General features: G+C 37.9%; 1 pseudogene; it reads left to right on the top strand.

Annotated features, from left to right (window-relative positions):
* The first annotated feature begins 22,631 nt into the window (after window positions 1–22,631).
* On the top strand, window positions 22,632–23,653 carry LOC118017408 (annotated as a pseudogene).
* Window positions 23,654–23,893: the final 240 nt, after the last annotated feature.

Raw genomic sequence — 23,893 nt, 5'->3', positions numbered from 1 at the left:
TCTGGGGCTACTGGTATACCATTTCCTTATGTTAAGTTAGCTTAAGTAAATGATTAGGAAATAGGGTATAAAGATCAAAGAGAATGGACTGCTGATCAAATGGGGCCCTCTCAAGAGACATGAATTGGGGGAAAATGTCCCTAGTTAGTAGTACACAGAGTGTTATAATCAATACTAGTAAAATTCTCTTAAGACAGAAATATTTTTCTTTTACCCTTTTTCACTTTCTTTTGGTTGTCACTAAATTAGATAAAAGTGTTTTCTTGCTAGCCTGTAGGGATACACCAAATAAAGAACTCACTATCTAACACTTGAAATGACAAGCTAAAAACACAGAAGTATTGGTAATAAGTCGGCATAAATCTAAACTGGATAATCTAACAAAGTATTCATTTTCTCAGTACCACAGGTATTTTTAGAGGTAATTATATTTAAAGTTCTAGAAAATTTAACCTATACCTATCAGAAAACTAAAATTCACTAATTTCACTTTCTCCTGGGAAGAAAGCAGTGTTTGGCTTTTAATTGTTAATTGCTGTTTCTCAGTCAAGCTTTCCATGTTGCAGTGCAGTTGACTAGTTTCCTAGTTTCCTAGTCGACTGTGAGCTCATAGAGAGTAAGGGCTGAACATAACAGATAACTCAATGAGTATTTTTTGAATGCAAATAAATTCAAGTGCGTGATGTAGACTTTGACTTTCTGGTAGAGGTGATATGGATTCTACGTATGGTATTTCCATATCCAGTGTCATTATGTTGGCAATATATGTGACTTATACAAAGAAGATATAATAAATCCTTAATTAATAATGAGAGTTAACATGTCACTGGTAGGAAGCAGTATATTCAAAAACAAAGAAATTATTCTATACAGCTCAAAAAATTATGCAATCATGTCTCTCTGAAAATTGTTTCTAAAAATAATTTTAACATATCTTTAAGTATACAGGGCCATAACCACTATAATTCTTATTAGTATTAACTTTTTTAAAATTAAAAAAAATTAGTTAATAGTGTCAGGGCACATGAAAGTAACTTTAGAACAAGAACACAACTCTCTATTTGCCTAAATGAAATTTACCATTTTGAATAATGATAATTTGTTTAATAAAAATATTAACTTGAGGAAGTTGGAAACATAAGAATTGTTCCTGAAAACATCATGCTAAATAACTGAGTTTGTGATAAATTCTACACAAAATCCAGCTAACCTAATTTTGCAAATTGCTTGAAATTGCACATGAAGATATTAACAATTCTTTTATTAAAGGATAAAATGACCATAATACCCAAGGCAATACACTGATTAAAGCAGGTGCAATGGCAGATAATCCGTAAGCTTCATAATTCCTTGGATAATAGATCAGTGATTCACTGTAATGTGCTTATTAAGCAATATGGAAAATTCGGTCAAAATAGACAGTAAGATAGATTTGTTCATATATGACATGGCTTGCTATGGAGACAATCAAAGTGACATTTCTTAACTGAAGTCTCTAGAGATAAGATACTTGGCATCGAATTAGTCTGTTACCTAACCTTTTGGAAAATCTACGGCTGTGATCATTAAAATAAAATTGCATTAAAAACGGGTGATTATGATATACAGTATAATTGTAAGGGACAAATTTTTCTAATAGTAAATTGAAATTCTGCCTTGTTGAAGAAATGAGGGCTTAGAAAAAGGCACTGATGGTTATTTCCATAAAATAATGTGCCTAACTCACATACTTATGACGGCTATTCTGGATGGCCGTGATAAACACTCACATTCAGGGAAGAACAAGTCCTCAGAGGGCTATTGTAAGATTCTAATAATTGGTGATATCAATCATATTTTTGTGAGCTTTTCTGAAATGGAAATATTTAATTTTCATTAAAATGAAAACAAAACATTTATTTTGCTTTGAAAAGATGACAGAAAATAAAAATATACTGCACAGAGTGAGTCTATGTTAGCTATTTATTAATTAGGGTCACATGCAGGGAAACTTGAGCGTTTTTCTTTTAGCAGAGGTTTCCTGGGCAACTTCTATCTGAGATTTGGCATTTCCTGCACAAATACCTGTGTATAATAAGACTTCTTTCCTTTTGTCACTAAACTGAGCTCAAGTCGGTGGTCCTTAAATATAAATCTGATTGATACAATCTGTTTAAATTTGGATAACTGCCATGTTGGAATGTACTCATTTGATTGGCTTTTTGATATACATGTTAAATGAAGGGGAGATTCAGCTCACATAGGCCTTGCTACATTTGGTAAGAGTCATATTCCCCAAACAGAGTTGGCCTAATGTATAGAGAGGACCTGATGTCATGTTTGGACATCCTGAGGCAACAAGACAGTCTCCCCACAGTGGCACTGAAGCCACATTTGCTAAGAGTAGAAACCATTTGTATTCTGCTTGGATGAAGAGGGACTTACTCTCTTGGGAGTCTTCAGGCTATTTGGATGATGCCAAGCTAACCTTCCCCTTCCATTTGCCTGCACCATCAGGTCACTCCCTTGCCTGGAATGATACTCTTGACTTTTATTTACTCTCTCTCAGTGATTCTCAGGCTTGAACCCGGATCAGAATCATCTGCAAGGTTTGTTGAAGTGTAGAGTGAGTGCTGGGCCCCACTCACAGAGTTTTTGGTTCAGTAGAATGGGGGTAGGGTCCAAGAATGTTCATTTCTAAGAAGATTCCAGATCATGCTGATGCAAACTTTGAGAGCCCTTGTTCTTCCATGCTACACTAGAATCTCCTTTGATTCATTTATGTTCTTTTCACTCATATATTGTTTTATTCATATATCATCCATCAATTACATTAAAATATAGATGTATGTACCATGAATGTCTATAACCATGCACTATTAGTCACATTAAATAACAACAGAGCTTACAGTCTTCTTCTGGTCCTGTTGCTTTATGACTTCTTGCTGCTCTAGACTCTCAACAGAGTGGAGCCTCCCTCCAGACCCTCTACTCCCTAGAGGAAATCCAATTTCGAAATTGTTTCTTCACCCAATTCTTCATTGCTTTTCTTTTGCCTCATGCAATCACCATTTCCATTTACTCAATGGAGGTGATCGCATTTATGTGGAATGAAGAAAGCAATCTACTTAAACTAAAATACATACTAATGCTTGAGACTTGGTTTGAATGTTCACATTTTAGAAAAAGATGCCTCAAAGCCAACATCAATTTCAAAACCATGACAACATGCAGCGAAAACTGTCAGGTCATTGAGATGTGTTTCCTCCCTCATACCTGCTGTATTTGGACACATCTAGTCAGCACTGCAGATGATTAATCTAGATACAGAGCACTGGACAAAATAAATTGGTTTGGGGCTACATGAGATATTTAATAACTTTGTAGAAACCATATACAATTTATGTTTTAAGTAATGTGTTTGCATAGCCCCTCAATCAAAAATTGAAAAGTTATAAGACCCTTGTGATAACCAATAAATCTGCCTAAACATCTGTTCTTACTGGAAATGTTCCAATAGGATATTTCTATTTTTATAAGGTGAAAGAATTATTTCTTACATGACAAAGGAAGCCCATGTTTCAGGTAATTATATTATAGTGTTCCCCCACAGAGGTATATATGAGGAAACAAAGAATCGGAAAGGTAATCAAACCTAAGGACACCCAGGGCTCATTCAACCTGAGGCAGTCAGCAGGATGGAGTTTCAAAATGCATTTTAAACGCAAAGCCAGGGGCGGAGCAAGATGGCGGAGGAGTAGGAGACCTGGATTTCGTCTCCTCTCAGGAATTCAGCTGGATAGGGATCAAACCATTCTGAACACCTACAAACTCAACAGGAGATCAAAGAAAAGAAGAGCAACAACCCTCTCATCAGAAAAGCAACCACTTTCTGGAAGGTAGGACGTGTGGAGAAGTGAATCCGAGGCAATATTTGGGAGGATAGACGGCGGGGGACGGGCCTCCCTCGGCCACTTCTGGCAAGTGATAGAGCCGCAGAGCACACAATCGGAACTTTTAAAAGTCTGCTCCGCCGAGGGACGTCACTCTGGTGGCTAAGCGGGGGGTGGAACCCTCCGGGACAGTGTGGTCTCAGGACCCTCGGGGTCACAGAAAGACCGGGGGTGCCTGAGTGTGGCAGAGCGCCCAGGTAACGGAGCAGGGAAGCCGGCTGCAGAGGCGGAGCCCAGGCGCGGGCTCTCAGCTCGGGGTGGCCATAAACCGTGATCCGTGGCACAGTCGGGCCCCTGCTCCTCCAGCAGGGACCCAAAAAGCGGCAGATCCGGGGAGACTCACCTTCCTCCCCCGGGAGGAGCCGCGCGGGAGTGCATCGCAGGGATCTGCTGGGTTCGGAGACTCCACCCGGGGTCGGGTGCCAGAGATAGAAACGCACAGTCACAGGCCGGGTGAGCACGGAGTATGGCCGGAGACCGGGGAGATGGGAGTAACTGACGGCTTTTCTCTGGGGGCGCACTGAGGAGCGGGGCCCCGAGTTCTCGGCTCCTCCGGGGCAGAGACTGGGAGGCCGCCATTTTCACTCTCCGCCTCCAAAGCTGTACGGAAAGCTCGCAGGGAACAAAAGCCCCGGAGAGCAAACCCGAGCAGATAACTTAGCGGGGAGGGGGCAAGGGCGGGGCAATTCTGCCTCCGGCAGAGACATTTGGAAACCACGGCAACAGGCCCCTCCCCAGAAGATCAGCGAGAACAGCCAGCCAAGACCAAGTTTACCGATCAATGAGAACGGCAGAACTCCAGTGCTAGGGGAATACTGCACATAGAATTCATGGCTTTTTTCCCATGATTCTTTAGTCTTTCAAAGTTAATTTTTTTTTAACTTTTTTTCTTTTTTTTCTTTTTGAATTTTTCTTTTTCCCTTTTTCAACCAACATCTTATCAATCCCTTTTTTAAAAAAAAAAAAATTTTATTTTTCATTTTTAGAGTCATATTCTATCCCTTCATAGTAGTTACCCGTATTTTTGGCTTATATATATAAGTTGTTCTCTCTTTAAAATTTTGAGATAGTTTCTTCTAACAGATTAAAATATACCCTAAATCTCTAGTATATGGTGTTTTCTATTCCCCTGCCTGATCACATCCTCTCCCTTTTTTTTTTCTTTTTTCTTTTTTTAAATCCTCTTCTTTCTTTTTTTAAACAACTTCTTATCAATTCCTTTTATAAATTTTTTTATAATTTCCATCTTTACAGTCATATTCCATCCCTTCATCATATCAACCCTTATTTTTGTACATATATAAGTTTTTCTTTCTTTAAAATTTTGGGAGGCACTTTCTTCTAAAAGACCAAAATACACCCCAAATCTAATGTGTGGCACTGATCTATATACCAGCCTGATCATATTTGATCACATTCTGGTTTTTTTTGTTGTTGTTGTTGTTTTGTTTTGTTTGTTTTTGTTTTTATCTTTTTCTTTTTCTTTTTTTCTTTCTCTTTTTTCTCTCTTTCCCTTTCTTTTCCCACTGCTTCAGGTCTTTTCTGATTTGTTTAGAGTATATTTTCTGGGGACGTTGTTACTCTGCTAGCATTTTGTTCTCTCATTAATCTATTCTCCTCTGCACAAAATGACAAGACGGAAAAAATCACCTCAACAAAAAGAACAAGAGGTAGTACCGACTGCCAGGGACCTACTCAATACGGACATTAGTACGATGTCAGATCTAGAGTTCAGAATCATCACTTTAAAGATACCAGCTGGGCTTGAAAAAAATATGGAAGTTATTAGAGAAACCCTTTCTGGAGAAGTAAAAGAACTAAAATCCAACCAAGTAGAAATCATAAAGGCTATTAATGAGGTGCAATAAAAAATGGGGGCACTAAGTGCTAGAATAAATGAGGCAGAAGAGAGAATCAGTAATATAGAAGATGAAATGATGGAAAATAAAGAAGCTGAGAAAAAGAGAGATAAACAACTACTGGATCACGAGGGCAGAACTCGAGAGATAAGCGATACCATAAGACGAAACAACATTAGAATAGTTGGGATCCCAGAAGAAGAAGAAAGAGAGAGAGGGGCAGAAGGTATAATGGAGCAAATTATAGCAGAGAACTTCCCTAATTTGGGGAAGGAAACAGGCATGAAAATCCAGGAAGCACAGAGAACTCCTCTCAAAATCAATAAAAATAGGTCAACTCCCCGACATCTAATAGTAAAACTTACGAGTCTCATAGACAAAGAGAAAATCCTGAAAGCAGCTCGGGAGAAGAGATATGTAACCTACAAGGGTAGAAACATTAGATTGGCAACAGACCTATCCACAGAGACCTGGCAGGCCAGAAAGGACTGGCAGGATATATTCAGAGCACTAAATGAGAAAAATATGCAGCCAAGAATACTCTATCCAGCTAGGCTGTCATTGAAAATTGAAGGAGAGATAAAAAGCTTCCAGGACAAACAAAAACTAAAGGAATTTGCAAACACAAAACCAGCCCTACAGGAAATCTTGAAAGGGGTCCTCTAAGCAAAGACAGAGCCTAAAAGCAACATAGACCAGAAAGGAACACAGACAATATACACTAACAGTCACCTTACAGGCAATACAATGGCACTAAATTCCTATCTTTCAATAGTTACCCTGAATGTAAATGGGCTAAATGCCCCAATCAAAAGACACAGACTACCAGACTGGATTAAAAAACAAGACCCATCGATATGCTGTCTGCAAGAGACTCATTTTAGACCCAAAGACACCCCCAGATTGAAAGTGAGGGGGTGGAAAACCATTTACCATGCTAATGGACACCAAAAGAAAGCTGGGGTGGCGATCCTTATATCAGACAAATTAGATTTTAAACCAAAGACTGTAATAAGAGATGAGGAAGGACATTCTATCCTACTTAAAGGATCTATCCAACAAGAAGATCTAACAATTGTAAATATCTATGCCCCTAACATGGGAGCAGCCAATTATATAAGGCAATTAATAACAAAAGCAAAGAAACACATTGACAACAATACAATAATACTGGGGAACTTTAACACCCCCCTCACTGAAATGGACAGATTGTCTAAGCAAAAGATCAACAAGGAAATAAACACTTTAAATGACACACTGGACCAAATGGACTTCACAGACATATTCAGAACATTCCACCCCAAAGCAACGGAATACACATTCTTCTCTAGCGCCCATGGAACATTCTCCAGAATAGATCACATCCTAGGTCATAAATCAGGTCTCAACCGGTACCAAAAGATTGGGATCATTCCCTGCCTATTTTCAGACCACAATGCTTTGAAACTAGAACTCAATCACAAGAGGAAAGTCGGAAAGAACTCAAATACATGGAGGCTAAAGAGCATCCTACTGAAGAATGAATGGGTCAACCAGGAAATTAAAGAAGAATTAAAAAAATACATGGAAACCAATGAAAATGAAAACACAACTATTCAAAATCTTTGGGATGCAGCAAAGGCAGTCCTAAGAGGAAAGTATATAGTAATACAAGCCTTTCTCAAGAAACAAGAAAGGTCTCAAGGACACAACCTAACCCTACACCTAAAGGAGCTGGAGAAAGAACAGCAAATAAAGCCTAAACCCAGCAGGAGAAGAGAAATAATAAAAATCAGAGCAGAAATCAATGAAATAGAAACTAAAAGAACAGTAGAACAGATCAACGAAACTAAGAGCTGGTTCTTTGAAAGAATTAACAAGATTGATAAACCCCTGGCCAGACTTATCAAAAAGAGAAAAGAAATGACCCAAATCAACAAAATCATGAATGAAAGAGGAGAGATCACAACCAACACCAAAGAAATACAAACAATTATAAGAACATATTATGAGCAACTCTATGCCAGCAAATTAGATAACCTGGAAGAAATGGAGGCATTCCTAGAGATGTATCAACTACCAAAACTGAACCAGGATGAAATAGAAAACCTGAACAGACCTATAACCACTAAGGAAATTGAAGCAGTCATCAAAAATCTCCCAAAAAACAAAAGCCCAGGGCCAGATGGCTTCCCAGGGGAATTCTACCAAACATTTCAAGAAGAATTAATACCTATTCTTCTGAAACTGTTCCATAAAATAGAAATGGAAGGAAAACTTCCAAACTCATTCTATAAGGCCAGCATTACCTTGATCCCAAAACCAGACAAAGACCCCATCAAAAAGGAGAATTACAGACCAATATCCCTGATGAACATGGATGCAAAAATTCTCACCAAAATACTAGCCAATAGGATCCAACAGTACATTAAAAGGATTATTCACCACGACCAAGTGGGATTTATCCCTGGGCTGCAAGGTTGGTTCAACATCCGCAAATCAATCAATGTGATACAATACATTAACAAAAGAAAGAATAAGAATCATATGATCCTCTCAATAGATGCAGAAAAAGCTTTTGACAAAGTACAGCATCCTTTCTTGATCAAAACTCTTCAGAGTATAGGGATCGAGGGTACATACCTCAATATCATAAAAGCCATCTATGAAAAACCTACAGCGAATATCATTCTCAATGGGGAAAAACTAAGAGCTTTCCCCCTAAGGTCAGGAACATGGCAGGGATGTCCACTATCACCACTGCTATTCAACATAGTATTGGAAGTCCTAGCCACAGCAATCAGACAACAAAAAGAAATCAAAGGCATCCAAACTGGCAAAGAAGAAGTCAGGCTCTCACTCTTTGCAGATGATATGATACTTTATGTGGAAAACCCAAAAGATTCCACCCCAAAACTGCTAGAACTCATACAGGAATTCAGTAAAGTGGCAGGATATAAAATCAATGCACAGAAATCAGTGGCATTCCTATACACCAACAACAAGACAGAAGAAAGAGAAATTAAGGAGTCGATCCCATTTACAATTGCACCCAAAACCATAAGATACCTAGGAATAAATCTAACCAAATAGGCAAAGAATCTGTACTCAGAAAACTATAAAATACTCATGAAAGAAATTGAGGAAGACACAAAGAAATGGAAAAACGTTCCATGCTCATGGATTGGAAGAACAAATATTGTGAAGATGTCAATGCTACCTAGAGCAATCTACACATTCAATGCAATCCCCATCAAAATACCATCCACTTTTTTCAAAGAAATGGAACAAATAATCCTAAAATTTGTTTGGAACCAGAAAAGACCCCGCATAGCCAGAGGAATGTTGAAAAAGAAAAGCAAAGCCGGCGGCATCACAATTCCGGACTTCCAGCTCTATTACAAAGCTGTCATCATCAAGACAGCATGGTACTGGCACAAAAACAGACACATAGATCAATGGAACAGAATAGAGAGCCCAGAAATGGACCCTCAACTCTACGGTCAACTCATCTTTGACAAAGCAGGAAAGAATGTCCAATGGAACAAAGACAGTCTCTTCAACAAATGGTGTTGGGAAAATTGGATAGCCACATGCAGAAGAATGAAACTGGACCATTTCCTTACACCACACACAAAAATAGACTCCAAATGGTTGAAAGACCTCAATGTGAGACAGGAGTCCATCAAAATCCTAAAGGAGAACACAGGCAGCAACCTCTTTGACCTCAGCCGAAGCAACTTCTTCCTAGAAACATCGCCAAAGGCAAGGGAAGCAAGGGCAAAAATGAACTATTGGGACTTCATCAAGATAAAAAGCTTTTGCAAAGCAAAGGAAACAGTCAACAAAACCAAAAGACAACTGACAGAATGGGAGAAGATATTTGCAAATGACATATCAGATAAAGGGCTAGTATCCAAAATCTATAAAGAACTCATCAAACTCAACACCCAAAGAACAGATAATCCAATCAAGAAATGGGCAGAAGACATGAACAGACATTTTTCCAAAGAAGACATCCAAATGGCCAACAGACACATGAAAAAGTGCTCAATATCGCTCAGCATCAGGGAAATCCAAATCAAAACCTCAATGAGATACCACCTCACACCACTCAGAATGGCTAAAATTAACAAGTCAGGAAACGACAGATGTTGGCGGGGATGCGGAGAAAGGGGAACCCTCCTACACTGTTGGTAGGAATGCAAGCTGGTGCAGGCACTCTGGAAAACTGTATGGAGGTTCCTCAAAAAGTTGAAAATAGAGCTGCCCTATGACCCAGCAATTGCACTACTGGGTATTTACCCCAAAGATACAAAGGTAGTGATCCGAAGGGGTAGGTGCACCCTGATGTTTATAGCAGCAATGTCCACAATAGCCAAACTGTGGAAAGAGCCAAGATGTCCATCGACAGATGAATGGATAAAGAAGATGTGGTATATATACAATGGAATATTATGCAGCCATCAAAAGGAATGAGATCTTGCCATTTGCAACGACGTGGATGGAACTGGAGGGTGTTATGCTGAGCGAAATAAGTCAATCAGAGAAAGACATGTATCATATGATCTCACTGATATGAGGAATTCTTAATTGTAGGAAACAAACTGAGGGTTGCTGGAGTAGGGGGTGGGGTGGGAGGGATGGGGTGACTGGGTGATAGACACTGGGGAGGGTATGTGCTCTGGTAAGCGCTGTGAATTGTGCAAGAGTGTTGAATCTCAGATCTGTACCTCTGAAACAAATAATGCAATATATGTTAAGAAAAAAAAAAGAAGAAGAAGAAGGTAGCAGGAGGGGAAGAATGAAGCAGGGGAAATCGGAGGGGTAGATGAACCATGAGAGACGATGGACTCTGAAAAACAAACAGGGTTCTAGAGGGGAGGGGGGTGGGAGGATGGGTTAGCCTGGTGGTGGGTATTGAGGAGGGCACATTCTGCATGGAGCACTGGGTGTTATGCACAATGAATCATGGAACACTTCATCTAAAACTAATGATGTAATGTATGGGGATTAACATAAGAATTTAAATAAATAAATAAATAAATGCAAAGCCACTTTCTTAAGGGGGGTGTTCTGAGAACTTATATGAGAAGGACATCACTTGTCTAGGAGAGCAAAGAAGAAAAGTGAATATGTAAATGATTAAATAGAGACTCAGGAATAGAAGGGAAAAAGGCATTGGGAATTGTGTTGAATGGGGATGGCCACATTCTGGAGGAATTCATACTTGAGTCCTGTCTTCTGACCTGCCGCTGATACTGCTGCCTTGTCCCCTCTTCCTCCTTCACTTCCTTCTTTTTCTCTCTTTCCTCTTCATTCTCTTACATCTCCTTCTCTTTGCTCCCTTTCTTCTTTTTAACTTGGTTCTTATTTTGTTGTTTCTTATTTTGACTCTGCCTAATAAAATCTATGTAATCACCAATTATCAACTTTCTTTGCTCATTTGATGGTTTCAGCCAACATCCAAACAATTGAAAATAACTGTGTATATATAGTCACAATTTCACTTCATGGCAAACTCCTTTAAAATCTGATTCCCACAGAAAAGGCATATTATCTAGAATTGGATACTGCTTGTCCCTAAAAGTAACACCCTTAAGTCACTAAAGGCCCCTCTGGGTCTCACTTTCATCCCTTAGCAAGTAGTTGAGTTAGATAATTTCCCACTCTGAAGCTCATACTCTATCCTGTATTTTCTATTTGATATTTTTGCAAGTTTTTTTTTCCTCAGGTGCAATAAAAATCTTTATCTTCTGCTCACTGCCTACTCCCCTATAAATATTTGTTTTCAGTACTAGCACTTTAAGTAATTTCTTTTACAAGTGGTAACTCTGATATAAACTGGAAATATTGTAAACAGAACCAGCCACTCAGGCAGTATGTGAGAGATTTTTCTGGTCAAATCTCACACAATGTATTTAGTCCATTTACATTCTCCTCACTGAAGCTTATAAAGCAAGATAGGAAAGGCAGATTTTCACATTTCCTCAGGCCGAGGTCAGAAGTAACTTTCAGAGGGAACTTGAAGCTTAGGCAAAAATCCAAACACATAAAAGCACAGCCATTTTAAAACTAGTAAAAATGAACTGTTACTCGGTATAGCAGATGGCAATATTTTATGAACCGTTTCGTAACATTATAGAATTCCCAGCATCTACTAAAATTCAGCCTCATGAATACCATTAAAGAGGCTATCCAGCGTTTGCACATGGTATTTTTAAAGGAAATGTTGTATTGTGGACCTAAAAAAAGAATTTCTTAAGATATGAAAGGATTGCCTAATGTACTCCATGACAGGTGAGAACAAGGTCATCATGATGCAAGCAGAGACTATTTTTTTCATGCTATGAAGCCATCATAATATTAAAGTTACTGTATCTCTGTTTTAAAGAAACTTTCTGGCTAAATTGTATGAAGATAGACAAATCTTGGTTTATATTAGAACATAACTTTTTAAAATTCACACTTAGCCAGTGACTATCTAATCTTAAATGATTATTGCTAAGGGAACATTTACTGCAAATTGCTAATCCATTTAGAACTAGCAGCTATTTATCTGATTGGTGGAATAAGCCAAGGAGAGTCTGAGGCACCTTCTGAACGGAGAGATGACATTTAATATGAGAGTAAAATTGCTGAGTGGTGATGCACTACGTACATATAGATACCCTCTTCACATCTCTGCCAAATAATACGGAAGGGGATGGAAGCATTCAGAGGAAAATTTCTGAAAGTCTTTGGGGATTTTCTTCAGTATTTAGACATAAGGAACAGCAGCAACAAGGATGTTTGACTAAACTGAATGCAATCACTAACCAGGAAGGAAGGGAATTGGGGCCCATGAGCTTTGAATACTGTATATAACCTGTCAGAATGGCTAAAATCAAAAACACAAAAAACAGTAAGCTTTGGCAAGGGAGTAGAGAAAAAGGAGCCCTTGTGCACTGTTGGTGGTAATGTAAACTGGTGCAGCCACTGTGGAAAACAGTATGGAGGTTCCTCAAAAAATTAAAAATAGAACTACCTTATGATTCAGGAATCATACTACTCGGTATTTACTCAAAGAATATGAAAACACTAATTCAAAAGATATGCACCCCTATGTTTATGGCATGATTAATTATAATAGCCAAGTTATATAAGCAGCCCAAGTGTCCATCAATAGAGGAATGAATGAAGAAGATGTGGTATAAAATGAATGGAATATTATTCACCCATTAAAAGAAAGAAATCTTGCCATTTGCAATGACACAGATGGATCTAGAGAGTATAATGCTATGTGAAATAAATCAATCAGAGAAAGACAAATACCATATGATTTCACTCATATGTGAAGTTTAAGAAACAAAACAAACGAATGAAGAAAAAAAAAAAAAGACAAACCAAAAAAGCAGATTCTTAACTAAAGAGAATAAACACATGGTTAGCAGAGGGGAGGTAGGTGGTGGGGAGGCTGAGTGAAATAGATGAAGGGGATTAAGAGGATACTTACCTTGATGAGCACTAGTAATATATAGAATTGTTGCATCACTATATTGTACACCTGAAACTAATGTAACACTGTATATTAACTATACTGGAATTAAAATTTAAAAAAAGAATACTGCATATAAATATGAGTGGCAAAAGTTACCAATTTTAAAATAAAAAACAGTAGCTGGCTCTTACTTTCTCAAAAATTAAGGGAAAAAATTGTATGTTATTAAGGTAACTTTTAATAAACTTGTCAGAGATACCAGAGGTATCAAGACTTGTCATTGTTCAAAAATAGAAATATTAATTTGATCATTCCCTGTAGAACTTGGTTTCATATGCAATATCTACATATTTTGTTGTAAAACTGTAGGTTTGTTATTATTGTAGCTTGTAACTGCCAATTTACAATATATTGATTAATGCTTCATCAGCTATATATAGAGTGCTGTATAATCATAAAAAAATTATAACCATATCCTGTTCAATAATTTGGAATGAGTGGTGATTATATTCATCACTAACTGACAGATTAATTTAAAAAGTCTTATTTTTATCAATCTTTTAGCTCCTGGCCTGACTAAATATCAAAGGATCCTAAATGCTATCCATTACGTTCTTAAAAACATAGAGGTGCTGGTTAATATTTGTGATACAGGAGCAAAGTTTAAAAAAAATTTATCTTGAGAATGTATTTTATAACAGATAAGAGAATAAGCACTGTGCATTATTATTGTAGTTTACTTTTACAGACATGCCCAGGAATTAGACTTGATTATTTGCATTTTATAGCTGAAGTTGGGCAGCTTGACTAGGGTCCTACTGCTGGTACTCTGTGAGGACAGAATTTGAACCCAGTACTGCCTGCTTACAAAGCCCATCTTCCTTGGATGATATCATTTGGGCTGCCATACTACACAACGCCAGTGGGCACCATTCATTTGCGTTAGCTGTAATGGATAGCCTCTGAAGTTTTGCTACCTCCCGGAATGTTATATAAAACCAGTTTTCAAGAACATCCATTATATTAAGTGTGATAAAATCTATGTTGGTAAATATACCATGGGGACCCTAGCTCTCATACACATTAGGTCATTTCCAAGATTTATCTTGAGGTAGCTAGGAATGACACCAGTGGCAGAAAATGCCACAGGATCTCCCAGACACCCTGGGTTAAAGAGTAGAACAGTGAAAGAATAGAGCAAAGGCTAAATTTGATCCACAAGGCATTTATTCCAATAAGCAACAGCCAAAATCAATAATCTGTCCAGCAAGCAAGCATAGATGCCATAATCCTTCTAGTAAGAAGAGAACTCTTTCAGTAGATCGGTGTTTCTTACAACATGGGAAGGGAAGGTAGATGGATCTAGGCATTGTTTTACCCCTCAACTTCCAGGGACAAAGCCATCAAAATCCACACAAGAAAGACACAAATAGTTCAAGTACAGCTGAATCTTTCACAACCATTTTACAAGTAATTATTTCAGCGCTAAAATCTCTAGTCTAGATTTAGGGAAAACTGAGCAAGAGCAAAATCAAAAATAGCTTTGAAAGACTTGAAGGATTAAATAAAAAATGGAAGAACCTTGGTTAAGGCAAAGCTGACTAAGGAATAAAGTGGGAATAGTTTCCTTTTGCCCTCTGACGGGATTAATTCAGTTCTAGTATCCAACCTGATAGTGCTCTTAGTAAGTGTAATGTCTCTAACACTGTAATAAAACCTCTCTTGAATTGTTTTCTTATGTTGGTTTCTTAGAATAAAATCAGCGATTCTGTTTGGAGTTACTGCATGAATAAATATATGAAGGTGGCATTTGAAGAGTAGTAAGTTTCCAAACATATTTAACACATAGTTTATGTCCGTACACAACACACACACGAGTTTACTTCCGGTTGAGATTTTTAAAAAGGAAAATAGCAGAATATATTTAATCCAAAAGATTCCAAAACACATTGCCAGAACCATTTTTTCCTTTTCTTTTGAGAAAGAGGTGGGAGGGGAGGGGCAGAGGGAGAATCTTAACTAGGCTCTACATCAGTGCCTTCGTGGGCAACTGCTGCTCCCTATTCCCCAGCCTTCTCATTTAGGTTGTCATGATGCAAGTAAACTTTCAACGCACCACATGCTTGCCTTTGATCTCTGGCATTTGTGACATTGCCATGTGAAGGACATGCCCACTGCCTGTTGATTCCAAGAGGAGAGTCAGAGAAAGGCGGAGCAAAAGCATCCAGCCCAACTCTTCTAGTTGAGTGCAGCCCAGTTTAGTCAGCCCCCAATCTGCAGACCTCTGAGTGAGTCCAGCTGAAATCCGCAGAGGCTCAAACCTTACCTTATCAGCTGACTCAGGACGCTTGAGCCAAATAACTCTTTATTGCTGATAGGACACTGATGAGATTTTAGTGACCATTTTACAGCATTTCTGTGACAATGGCCGCCTGATGCACCCTGATATTTTGTAGCACATTCACCACCACACGTATTATATATTTATTTGGTGTTTTGCTTATTGTCATGTTCCTCTAATATATGCTCCTTGAGAAGAGGGACTTTATTCTGTTTATTGTTATTCTTCCACTGCCTACAATGGGGGCTGGAGCTCAGTAATATCTCAATACATATTTGTGGAATAAATTGTCTACTGTGTGTTATTGTATTATCAAAACTGTGTAGGAACAGGGGTGCCTGGGTGGCTCAGTTTGTTGAGCATCTGGCTCTTGATTTCAGCTCTGGTCATGATCTCAGGGTCCTAGGATCAAGCCCCACACTGGGCTCCATGGTCAGCAGGGAGCCTGCTTGAGGAGTTTTCTCCCTCTTCCTCTACCCCTCCCACCCGCTTGTGCTCTCGCCACTTTCTCTCTCAAATAAATAAATAAATCTTTAAAATAAATAAATAAAATAAAATGTGTAGGAACTTAGGAGCTAAATGGACAAAACACATTCTTTTGTCCTCATAGAAATCATAATCTAAATATTTCTATATTTTAAATTTTATATTTTACTGGTATAAAATATTGTATCATTTAAGTAGGATTAATCTAGAGCCTGTAGCTATAATATTTATAATTTTATCTCCAGTGGCATCAACAAAACTAAACTGCTGTTACCAAAAAAAATATATCTTCACTTATAGCATTTCCTATAAAACGGCATGAAACTAATTCTCTTTCTTTTCATCATGCTATTAAAATAAACTACACTTACACATAATTGGCCTAGGATATTATTTATAATTCAATTACCTCTTTGTTTATCCTTTCCAGAGTTTGGCAGATCAACTAAATCTATGACCTTCTCCCTCCTTTCCCTCCCAATTTTTCTTAGTCAACTATGAGTTAAATATTTAATATATGCAAAGCACAACAGGTGCTTAAAGTTAAAGATATGTAAGAAAAACATGGTAAAATCTTCAGGGTCTAGAAAAATATTAATGATCTTAGATGAAATATCCACCCCCAAAGCAGGCCAGACATGTTAGCAAGTAAATACACCCATCTGCAGCTTGTCCAATGTATATCTGCAACCTAAGTTCATACCACTCTCCTGCCTCATGAAAAATCTTAATGTTTCTTTACTGTCCTATTCTTTTTCACACTCCTTTCTTTTGCCTGTGCTATTTGTTATACCTCCCTAAATAACCACTCAACACTTCTTCAGTCGGAAAAGAGTTTATTACTTTTACAAAACAGAATTAAAAATGGTGCTTGGAAAGCATCCTCCCTTTTCATGATCTTTATGGTTGTATCCTCTGAAGTTTTGTGCTAAATTTTATATGAATATATTTTTCTCAGGAAAGCCATTGTTCCTGGCCATTTTTCTAGTTAGACTCTCAAAGGGAATCTGACTCTCAAAACTTATAAATCACTCACTGGAATATAAATCTTTTAAAGGCAGAAATTCTATGTTATTTATTTATTATTAGAGTCCAAAAAAATAGGTATTCAGAAAAAAATGTTGAAAGTAGAAAAGATTACTTAGGTAATTGTTTAAGAGTAAATTCATTAAGTGTCAAACATATCATATTAGATAAATATTATTTTATTGGCTCAAAGAAGATGTACTTAGGTTGACTTGGCACACTTTCAAGTAAAACCTCAAAAGAGGCAGAATTTGAGAGGGGCCTAGAGGGTGGGCAGAACTAGGATATCAGGAGCCAACAACAATCTAAATAATATGGAGAAGAAAACAAGTCAAAAAGACGGGGCCTGGAATGGGCTTTGAATGCCTGTGGGAGTCAGTCCAAACACATGTGGAGTGTTGATGTGTGCTCCCTTATAACAGTGAATTCGTTTTGCAAATTCATCAGCTCTGCTCCTTGTGAAGCCAAGGAAGGCTTCTTGTAAGTTAAATCACACAAAAACTTCATTTTTGGAATGTAAACACCACTGATCGCCTTCTCAATGCTTTCTTTGACCTTTTTAAAATTTTTATTTTCAAGACTCTGACAGCATTGATCACCTGTGTCTGTTTAGCACTTTTTTTCACGAGACTGACATACTGTCCCAGTGCTCACATCTATCAACATTGCTCTGATTTATCAGCTTAATAACAGGAAATCATTTGGTAGCCCAACTCCATTTTGCTTGAACACTGACCTGTGACCTTAATCTGATGCCTTTCAAGGTTCTTTGTTTTTCCATGTAAGGCCAATTAAGTTGAAGCATTTTGAAGAGACTATATGACATAAAAAGTCATATTTGAGCATTTGTAGTTAATTTTTCTCTCAGATAAAAATAAAAGAATAATTTCATTAAAAATAATTAAAAAATCACTTTAATAATTTAGTTATTAAAGCAACTGACTTACATTACCTAAGAACAATTTTTAAAATTAATGTAGTAGCTGGAGGAATGTAGAAGTCTAATTTTTATTTATTAATATAAAATATATAGAGAACAGGATGAGAATTATATTAGTTCTTTTTTATAACAAACTTATTTTATAAATCGGCACACTATTTCTCAGAATATCATTTATATTTAAATCCACTATCCAATTCTACAAGTGAGCTTATACTAAAAACTTTCATAAACTTGAATTTAGAAAAAACAAAAATCTTCAAAAATATTTATATTAATACAGAATATTTTACTGATTGTCCAATTATAACACATTAATTAGGAAATAATCATTGTCAATTCTGCTGAAAATATGACACATATATTTTTCCCATAATTTAATAGATGATGGGAAATGTGGCAGCTTTATGGAAGAAGCAACATACCACACACACACACACACACACACACTTCATGGAAACACAAAATGCACATATTGTATCAAATCACAGAGAAATGCTACACTTTCAGACACCTGATATTATTAATTGTTAGCTTGATATTCTTAATGATGAGTGCTATCATTACGTGGATTTAAAATAGATTTAAGAATTTTTGAAAATTATGCAAAAGTTCTCTTTTGTGTGTAATGGTGTGGAGTTTCATAAAAACCATGTGAAGAATCATAGCCTTTAGTTATGAACATCTTTTTTTGAATTACACAGAATAACCTTCATATCAGGCAACGAGGGCACTATGTTACTGATAGTTATCAGGTTCCCTTTCATATTTTTGAACAATTAAAAGCTTACCGTTGAGCCATTCTAAGAGAAATATGCTCATATAGTGAAGTGATACATTTACTGAGAAAAACTGAAAATTAAATCTACCATAAGCAGCTTAAGAAACTGTGCATAGCATAGGAGTAAAATGAGTGCTTCCAATTATCCAGTCATTCCACAAGAATTTATTGGTTGCCCTCCCACCTGCCATGACCTCTTCAAATAAAATTGGCTAATAGATGACTGATGTCCTTAAGTAACTTTAAATATTTACAGTATTGGAGGATGCAAGTAGACACAGGTTGCCATGGGAATATAAAACATCTAGAGGAGTGTCAGAGACGTTTCTCCTAAAGGGTAAGATCTTTATTTGTATCTAAACAATGAGTCACAGTTAGATAAAACTAGCAAATAAAAAACAAAACATCTTGGAAAATAACATATAAGAAGGCATGATTGCACAGAATTGCAAGCTTACTGTATTCTGGAAACTAAATTCACTCAGTAAAGAGTATGCATAAACAAATGGGTTTGGGAAAGGGGTAGAGGACTAGAGATGTAGGCAAGCAAGATTACGAAGTGCCACTGATATATATATAAGTGAAGCTATGGAGATTGTAGCAGTCTCCAAAGATGGCCCACAAGAGAACCATCCCTCCCAGTATTCGTATTCTTCTGCCAATCTTTCTCTTTAACATGAGGTGATCAAGTGACTCACTTTTAACCAAAAGAATATGTGAAAGTGATGACATGTTTCTTCCAAGGCTGAGTAGTAAAGAAGTCTTATGGCTTCTACCTAATTCTCTTAGAGAGCTAGCTCTCTATGTATCACATATTTGGGGAATTAAAAGAAGATGAGACAGAGAATAATGGGAAGGGATGGTAGGGGATGACATATGAGACAAGGCTCAAGAGAGGTAAGGAGGGGTGAAGTCTTACAAGTCTTGCCAGCCATATAATAGACTTTGTATTTATTCTAATAGCACCTGAGACTCATTAGGTGGGTTTGAGAGCAGTGTGATAACATTTACTTATATTATTATTCTGATTTTAGTGTGGAGAATGAATTGAAGAATTAGTAGTGTGCCTGTGAAAATACCCACTAGTAAGCTATTGCAGTACAAACCTTACAGTACCTGACATATATTAAGAACTCAATAAGTTGGAGTGCTTTGGTGGCTCAGTTTGTTAAGTGTCTGACTCTTGGTTTCAGCTCAAGTCATGGTCTCATGGGTCGTGGGATCAAGCCTCGTGTAGGGCTCTGTGCTTAGTTGGGAATCTGCTTGAGGATTCTCTCCCTCTGCCCCTCCCCCCACTCACATGTGTTCTATCTTTCTCTCTCTCTCAAATGGGCAGAAAACATGAACAGACATTTTTCCAAAGAAGACATCCAAATGGCCAACAGACACATGAAAAAGTGCTCAACACCGCTTGGTATCAGGGAAATCCAAATCAAAACCTCAATGAGATACCACCTCACACCAGTCAGAATGGCTAAAATTAACAAGTAAAGAAAGGACAGATATTGGCAGGGATGCGGAGAAAGGGGAACCCTCCTACACTGTTGGTGGGAATGCAAGCTGGTGCAGGCACTCTTGAAAACAGTGTGGAGGTTCCTCAAAAAGTTGAAAATAGAGTTACCGTAAGACCCAGCAACTGCACTACTGGGTATACAAATGTAGGGATCCAAAGGGGTACGTGCACCCTGATGTTTATAGCAGCAATGTTCACAATAACCAAACTATGGAAAGAGCCAAGATGTCCATCAACAGATGGATGGATAAAGAAGATGTGGTGTATATATACAATGGAATATTATGCAGCAATCAAAAGGAATGAAATCTTGCCATTTGTAATGACATGGATGGAACTGGAGGCTATTATACTGAGCGAAATAAGTCAATCAGAGAAAGACATGTATCATACAATCTCACTGATATGAGGAGTTCTTAATCTCAGGAAACAAACTGAGGATTGCTGGAGTGGTGGGGGGTGGGGGGATGGGTTGGCCGGGTGATGGGTATTAAGGAGGGCACGTACTGCATGGAGCACTGGGTGTTATACACAAACAATGACTCATGGAACATTACATCAAAAACTAATGATGTAATGTATGGTGATTAACATAACATAATAAAATTAATACAAAAAAAAATGACTCCTGGATTTCAGGTGTATGCAACAGGATAAAAAGTGATAGCCATTTGTGAGGAAAGATACAGTTGAGCTCTGTTTAGGACGTGAGGAGTCTGAGCTTTCTTTTATATATAAAGAGGGAATATTGAGTAGAAAATTGAATATAGCAGTTGAGAGAATGTGCTAAAGAGAGAAAGGGAGGATGACAACTATAGCTGTAGGGTATAGTAAGATTGTCCAGTTAGACAGCAGACAGTGAGAAAAAAGGTTTAGGAATGAGTCTTGAGGAACTCCAACACTGAATGGCTAAATAGAACAGATCTAACCTAAATACTTTGAAATATGGGAATGAGGGACGGAAAACTCAAGCACGTGTGCTATCAATAAGGAAAAAAGGGTTTTCAAGAAAGAGGGAGTGATTCATACTATAAATGTTGCTGAGAAATAAAGAGATGTGGTTATCATTGAACATAGCAGGACAGTGGTGGTTAAATGATGAGGACAAAGCCAAATTGGAGAAGAGTGAGGACTGAGTAAGACATTTAAAAAACAAACAAACAAACAAAAAAAAAAAAAACAGAGAGAAAAGTTTCAGAAATCTTTCCAAATGTATGGCTAGGAAGGGAGGAGGGTGAACAGTGTGAGCAAGGGTAATCCTGTTGTTCTTGCATTCTTTGATAGTTGTTACTTGTTTTCAATATTGGAGAGCCTGTTTAAAGGTCCATAGGTTCTAAGTGAAATGAAGTAGTTAAATAAACAGAAGAGTAGGATAATTTATTATGTGTTCAAATAAAGCATACCTTTATCGTTTCCAATGTCAAATATAGTGTATTAAAGTGATGGCAGTGGATTCAATCTCTGTATCTGAATCCTCACCTTGCCAAGCTGCTATTTAATGTAGCCTTGGAGAATTTACTTAATCTGTTCAAGGCTCTGTTTCCTCATGTCTAAAATGAGTATAATAGTTTCTGTATCAAAAGGCTGTTTAGAAGATTAAATGAAATAATTTAAAGAGCGATTTCAACATAAAGCTTGACATGTTAGAGGCTTTTGTAAATGATTGTTGCTATGTTATTTCTTACTGCAAGAAACTGTCAGTCATAGCTGGCTATTCCTTTTTGAATTAAGCTCATATTTGAAATAAAATTTATACTTTTAAGAGAATACTTTGACACCGTAATATATTGCTATGGAATGCTCAAACACATACAAAACAGAGTCTACATAAACACTTAAATGCAACATGCACTTACCTTAGACAAGACCCTATCAGACAGTATTAATATTAATCTATGCCACAAGTCTTTATCCATTTCTAGTGAGGATACTGTCATTTTAATATTTTAACACAAAAAAAGGTTGTTTTCTTTTTCTTCTAAATAACCTACACAAACTCAACCCATGTCAGGTGTCCTTTCTCCTTGTAAAAACACTAACCACATAGAGTATGTGGCTTTCAGGATCACCTGGCAAGGGAATTGAGGAATGGATAAAGCACATTGGCTCTTGTCTGGCCCAGAAGTGGCACCCATTACTTCTTACGGGCCTTAGCCAGAACTAGTCACGTGGTTCTGACCTTATGTCCAGGGAGAATTAGGAATATAGGGGAACATAAGGAGCATTTCATGAGGCTTTCTGCCCGTGGACACCACCGAGTAAGCATCATTAAAGTCTCCCCTCCCACCACCGTTATGTCTAAGTCAGAGTCTCCCAAAGAGCTTGAACAGCTGTGGAAGCTCTTCATCAGAGATTTGAGCTTTGAAACAACTGATGAGAGTCTGAGGAGCCATTTTGAGCAATGGGGAACGCTTACGGACTGTATGGTAATGAGAGATGCAAACACCAAGCGCTCCAGAGGCTTTGGGTTTGTCATGTATGCCACTGTGGAGGAGGTGGATGCAGCCATGAACACAAGGCCACACAAGGTGGATGGAAGAGTTGTGGAACCAAAGAGGGCTGTCTCAAGAGAAGATTCTCAAAGACCTGGTGCCCACTTAACTGTGAAAAAGATTTTTGTTGGTGGCATTAAAGAAGGCACTGAAGAACATCATCTAAGAGATTATTTTGAATAGTATGGGAAAATTGAAGTGATCGAGATCATGACTGACCGAGGCAGTGGCAAAAAGAGAGGTTTTGCTTTTGTAACATTTGATGACCATGACTCTGTAGACAAGGTTGTCATTCAAAAATACCATACTGTGAATGGCCACAACTGTGAAGTAAGGAAAGCCCTATCTAAGCAAGAGATGGCTAGTGCTTCATCCAGCAGAAGAGGTCGAAGTGGTTCTGGAAACTTTGGTGGTGGTCGTGGAGGTGGTTTTGGTGGGAATGACAACTTTGGTCATGGACGGAACTTCAGTAGTCGAGGTGGCTTTGGTGGCAGTCGAGGTGATGGTGGATATGGTGGCAGTGGGGATGGCTATAACGGATTTGGTAGTGATGGAAGCAACTTTAGAGGTGGTGGAAGCTATAATGATTTTGGCAATTACAACAGTCAATCCTCAAATTCTGGACCCGTGAAAGGAGGAAATTTTGGAGGCAGAAGCTCTGGCCCCTATGGTGGTGGAGGCCAATACTTTGCCAAACCACGAAACCAAGGTGGCTGTGGTGGTTCCAGCAGCAGCAGTAGCTATGGCAGTGGCAGAAGGTTTTAATTACTGCCAGGAAACAAACCTTAGCAGAAGAGGAGAGCCAGAGAAGTGACAGGGAAGCTACAGGTTACAGCAGATTTGTGAACTCAGCCAAGCACAGTGGTGGCAGGGCCTAGCTGCTACAAAGAAGACATGTTTTAGACAATATTCATGTGTATGGGCAAAAAACTCGAGGACTGTATTTGTGACTAATTGTATAACAGGTTATTTTAGTTTCTGTTCTGTGGAAAGTGTAAAGCATTCCAACAAAGGGTTTTAATGCTTTTTTTTTTTTTTGCACCCATGCTGTTGATTGCTAAATA

This window comes from Mirounga leonina, unplaced genomic scaffold (assembly GCF_011800145.1).
Source record: "Mirounga leonina isolate KUSES-001 unplaced genomic scaffold, KU_Mleo_1.0 Mir_169, whole genome shotgun sequence".
NCBI classification, from domain to species: domain Eukaryota; kingdom Metazoa; phylum Chordata; class Mammalia; order Carnivora; family Phocidae; genus Mirounga; species Mirounga leonina.
Note: the sequence above shows the minus strand (reverse complement) of the source record. Positions and strands in the feature narration are given on the sequence as shown.